Source organism: Panicum virgatum, chromosome 4K (assembly GCF_016808335.1).
Source record: "Panicum virgatum strain AP13 chromosome 4K, P.virgatum_v5, whole genome shotgun sequence".
NCBI lineage: Eukaryota > Viridiplantae > Streptophyta > Magnoliopsida > Poales > Poaceae > Panicum > Panicum virgatum.
In genome coordinates this window covers 11,756,328-11,762,327 of record NC_053139.1, presented here as the reverse complement: position 1 = coordinate 11,762,327, position 6,000 = coordinate 11,756,328, and the positions used below count along the sequence as shown (strand labels likewise).

Below are 6,000 nucleotides of genomic sequence, written 5' to 3'. Positions count from 1 at the left end.
AACAACGAATCCAGCTGCTTCACTAACCCATGGTATGTTCTGATCACAAAGTCATATTGAATAAATTTAAGGCCCAGTTCTACTCTCTTCCTTCTCAAAAAATAGTTTCTAATCTCTAAACTCAATCTAGGAAGACTAATTCACCACCAGGACAAATAATATGTATTCAATTCACCGTTTGTTAACAAAAGCAACAAGTGTGATCATAATGGTGATCACTGTCTATCCAACTGTCTATCCAAGTCAATTTCATAAGTTATGATATATTAGACATGCACTTATTCAAACATTAGCATAACCAAAGAAAATAATTACCACAACAATAGCCCTGACTGTCAAGGTGCGAGCACCTTGAGGTGTTTAATTATCATCTCCATTGTTCCCCAGAACATATTAACCATTCAGGATAAGCAAAATTAATAGTGAGAACCAAAGAACAAAGTTACACACCCCATATTACATCAAACATGTTGCACTTGGAAATGCCATTCCTAAATGCCCCACATGGGACTGGATTGGGACCAGAGACTAGCCCTGCAATATTCATTAATTAGTCAGTGACTGTAACACTACAGTGGAGCACCTACAACAAATTTGTAAAACATGTGAACAATTAGCACCGGGAAAGCAAACCTTAAAACCATCATTGCATTTTCACTAACATCAGTCCTATTGGTACAATCCCAGCAGAACTTCAGCATATCCTCTACTTCCCTTTATTTTTTTTGAACTAAACTACTTCCCTTTTATCATATCAGATAGGTATGTCCATGGGGTACTTTCCCAGCACAGCTAGAAGCATAAGCATCAGCAAGGCCTGGAACCATATGCTTGTAAGGATTCATGAACCTGTCCAGGAACTTTTTCTCAGAGAGGGCAAACACAGAATATAAGTCAAACTTATCACTAAGCATTCCCTTTGCGTTGAGAATCTTGATCAAGTGATGGCGGGGTATCAACCTGCTCTCGAGGCTATACATAAGCAGCACTGGCCTTTGAGCAATGTAAGGTATCTCCAGCCCCACATCCCTGGCCAAGAAATCCAAATTCCTCTGCAACCTTTCCTTGGACATGTTGAGCAAATTTGGCATCTTCCTTACAGCCGTCAGCACATCGTACTGAGACCAGCCAAGCATCTCAAGGGCCCTGATTTTCTCATCAACCTTCTCCTGTCTGTGGACGCCAAACACCATGAGCGCTTTGGCGAACACCCTCGAGTCCTGCCGCAAGCCAAACTTACTGATGCGTGTCACGACGGCCTGGACGTGCTCAGGGGCCCTGGTCATCACCAGGGGCAGGTAAGAATTGGAGGGGAAATTACAGGCATGTATGCCGTACTGCTGGAGGAGGGCCAGGTTGGGCTTGACCACCTTCTCGATGTCACTTCCGAGGATGTTGCATCTCAGCCTAAGAACCGTGAGCACCTTATCAAAGGAGCCCATGACCCGGAGCCAGAGGCCGAGGTTGGGGCCGAGGGCGCTGCTGCGGAAGGCACTGCGGGCGAGCGGGACGAGGCGCGCGATCTGCGCCCGCGAGAGGCCGAGGTCGCTGAGCTCGGTGACGCGGGGAGCGCGTCACCGAGCTCAGAGGAAGCGCGGGTCGGCGGCGACGAGGGCCGCGATGTCGGGGCGCGAGAGGCCCAGAGCGGAGAGGAAGGCGAGGACGGCATCAGGCCTCGAGGGGGACCTGAGGTGGGCGAGATTCTTCGACGCCTTGAGGGCCTGCGCGCGCGTGAGCCCGCAGGTGGAGACGAGGTACTCCTCGACGGAGAAGGGTTTGGGGGAAGTGGAGGCGGCGGTGGCTGAGAGGAGGCGGTGGAGAGAGAGTAAGAGGAGGGGGACGGGGGTGGTGGGGAGAGAGCGGCGTGTGGAGAGGAGGGGCGAGAGGCGATTTCGGAGGTGGTTCATGGCGTTGCGGCGGCGGCTGCGGCCGGCGTTTCGGGGGAATGCTGTGGTGCCGCGAGTCTTTTTTTTTTTTTTTGAGAGGTGGCGCCGCGAGTCTAACAGCCCACGAGTCTCCGCCGCGACTATACATCCCGCGGGCTGCATATTCAGGATCCATCGCCTGAAGAATAAGACGCGTAAAATGGCCGGGCGGTGCTTTTTTCTTTTTTATATTTTTAAAAAATCAAAATTTCAAAAATATATATCTGTTTTTAAAAATTTCAAAAATACCCCCGGTCGCTCCCCATAGGGCGACAGGTCCTAAGTGAATTTTTTTAAAAAATTTGCAACGATGTCGCTGGGAAAAAAATGCAAGGGGGCCTGTCGCCCGGGGGGGCGACAGGGTCCCCTCCCCCCTATATAAGCCCTGGCCGCCATTCGCCGCCATTCCAGTTGTCATTTGAGGCTAAAAATTCAGGAAAAAAGAGAGGGGTGAGGAGAAGAAAAGCGGCGAAGTTCTGCCGAATTGCGTACTTGTGATCTACCGGTAACTTCCGTATGAATCCATTGATATTGTATAACAATTTAATTTAATTAGCGGATTAGCTGAATTAGATTTGGTGTTTTAGAACACTCGTTTAGTATTACAATTTCAGTACTATTACAGACTTGTTTTTAAATTAATTATGAATTAGAATAGAATTATGAAAGTACCTTATTGATATTGCAGCATAAGGCAATGGTTGCCTCCAATTGTGGAGGATTTTCATGGACCGAAGAAAAATCTAGTATAATACTTGATATCATGACCCATCTTGTTATCAGTAAGAAGTTGGATCCGTTAGCGGATGGTACGATAGATATGGTGTTGTCAAAAGTAGTAGAGTTTAAAGATTTCACATTATTTCGAGGTATTACAATTCAAGATGTAAAGGGACACCTGCTAGAACGTCGGAAGATATACATGAGAGTATGTGAACTTGCGAATCATCCTAATATCATTGGATTCATACAAAGTTCTTTTAAAATATGGATGCGGCCAGAGGTGCATGAGATGCACATTAAGGTAACTCTCATTCAGTTGTAATCCCGTCCGTCATTTCGAATCCATATTTACGAAACAATAATATTGTTTTTAATTATATGCTAGGGTTACCCCGAGGACACGGAGTTGATTAACAAAACGATACCAAATTTCCGTAAATTGGTATGTATCTTCGGTGGACTTATGCCGCAAACTAGACGAATGAGGTGGATAATATCTTCGGATGATAGTACTTGGCCTGCGCAAGAACAGATGCCCGGAGGTTCGTCGAGTCATGCTTCAGCACCTCAACCACCAACTTGTGTTAACTGGGATGACGACATGGATGACTTCATGCCCCCCAAACCATGGCCTCCAACACATGATATTCCTCCTCCTTTACATGAACTTAGAATCAGAAAAGAGACAAAGGGAAAGGCAAGAGGTTCGTCAAGTCATGTTGCACCACCTGCAGCACAAACTTGTGTTAACTGGGATGACGACATGGATGACTTCATGCCCCCCAAACCATGGCCTCCAACACATGATGTTCCTCCTCCTGTACATGAACGTAGATCCAGAAAAGAGAGAAAGGGAAAGGCAAGAGGTTCGTCGAGCCATACTACACCACCTGCAGCAGCACCATCTGTCAACTGGGATGACGACCTAGATGATTTCATGTCATGATCTATAACATATGATGTTCATCGGTTTAAGATGTATTCGCATTTAGTATTGTTAATGTTGTATTATGCTTGTATGTATGTCTCGTACCTAACTTTGCATTCACTGGACATGTACATAATGTCGAGTTTGAATCGTACTTAGTCGTAATGGAGCATCGAAGTATAAACATACCATGTATTGTATGTAATGGAAAATACGAGAGTGATCAGATGCGAACGTTGAAGTGTATAAATAAGCGGTCCACAACTATCTCATTACAAATAAACATCAGAGATACAAACTTCAGATATAAGTAACCACCCCTAGGGCGTCGGACCCTCTTAGCCCTCTGCTGGGCACGGACATGGGCCTGTGAGCTTTTCATGTCACTAGAATACTAAAAAGCACACATTTAATTAATATAACGATAAGAAATAAGAACTAAAAAAATGCATTACATAATGTGAACCTTCAAATTTTACATCATAATACAACGATAATGAAACACATATCACACATGCAGTGGCATGGCAGAACCCGTTGCAAACTACGGTAAACAGATTCCGGACTAACCTAACATGCCTTAGGTAATTTAAAAAAAAACAGAACAAACACAACGATGCAGCATGTCACTAGCACTAGGGTAGCCCTAGTAGCCGTACCCCAACGTAGCAAACTGCGTTGAGCCTTCTCCGCAGTATCCACCCATTGCAGGTGGTGCAGGCGGTGGTGCCGGAGGCGCAGGGCCCTTCTTCTTGTGACAAGGGCAGTTGCAGTAAGGAATAGTGCATGGTTCATCCTGTGAGCCGGCAGTATTGCTGGTATCATTAACTTCGTCATCTTTGTTACCGTCGCTCACTTCCTCATAATGGTTCACCTTGCATTCCAGATCAAAGATCTTTATCTGGAGGTACTCGATGAACTCCAAAACAGAATCAATTGGTGCAGGATCGACCCACCTAGTAAAACCACAGTTTTCTGGAGCATCGGAAGACTGCAAAACAAATTTCATGTAAGGTGTCTTATTGAAGAAAAAGAAATGAAACAACCGAGTATTACTCTGAATTCTCATTTCAATGATATTGCCCATAGTCTCACAGCATCTTTTACGGCTTCAATGTTTGGATATGTTGCACCTTGCACTACATCATTGCCTCCGTACTCCCACTCCTGATGCCCTACATCTTCTGCAACAGGATTTCCAAAACCATGCTCCTTCCACTCTTTTGGCAATGAGTACTGCTCGTCATCAGATGAGCCCTCATATTCTTCCATCTCTATTGCGGTTTGGTCTTCTGCCTCCATCTCGTCCACAATGCTATGTATCATCTCACCCTCATCAGCAAGGTCCTGTGGTCCCATGTTTTGGTTCTCTGTCTCTTCTGACTCATCTTGCTCAACATAATTGGTCTCTCTTTGAATACTCGGAGTTCCTTGATCTGCACAATGTTGGATTTCATTTTGTGTCTTCTCCCGGATTTGAACAAGAATGGCCAGAGGCCACCCACGCTCTAGAGCTGCTTGCATGTACTTCTGCTAGTCATCAGTGCTATGTATCATCATCAATTCCAATAAATCACTTTCTACCTCCCAATTAACAAGAGACTGGACGGTGATCACATGTGTCAACGGATCAACACGGAACCCACGCTGCAGCCACTTACATATGGAATCAAAACTCCTTTCCAGAGGTTTATCTATGGCGCTAGATGTGCACTTAAAGGCAGGAAGATCTACTACATTTGGCCCATACAAAACATTGTAGTCACCATAAAATACTTGAAACTGCATCTTGCTCGACATATCTGTATATCACATAATACTTATCGAGTTATACTCTTTACTTCACTACCTTATTCAATAATCCGTAAAAACTAAGTATGAAATTCAACTACAACGTATAAGTATTTATAACTACGTGATGACACTCAAATTCTATACTGCATATGCCAAATTCTATTCTAAATCATAATTAATTTATAAACACGTCTCTAATAGTACTGCAATTGTAATAATAAATGTGTAGTACTAATTTTCTAAACTAATTTACTACTATGTAACTACAAACTAAAGTATCATTAAACTCCTACTTAAATGGTTCTACTACAACACTAATTAAATTAAATTACTCACCCCTACTTAAATTACTCCTATTTAAATACGTACTACTTAAATGGAAAAATATATAAACTAAATGTACTAACCTGTAGATCACAAGTGCTGAATCCAGCAGGGCGTTGCCGCTTCCCTTCTCCTCACCCCTCTTTTTTTTGGATTTTTGGTGGAATTTTCGGGCTCAAATGAGGAGGGATGGGGGGTTGGATGCTTATATAAGGGGGTACCCCTGTCGCCCGGGGGGTGGGGGGGCGACAGGCCCCCTTTTTTTCAAGGGACCTCGTTGCAAATTTAAAGAAAAAAAATTACACT

At 44.2% G+C, this 6,000-nt stretch overlaps 1 pseudogene; it reads right to left on the bottom strand.

The window, feature by feature from the left end:
• Window positions 1–311: 311 nt before the first annotated feature.
• Window positions 312–1,990, bottom strand: LOC120703122 (annotated as a pseudogene).
• Window positions 1,991–6,000: the final 4,010 nt, after the last annotated feature.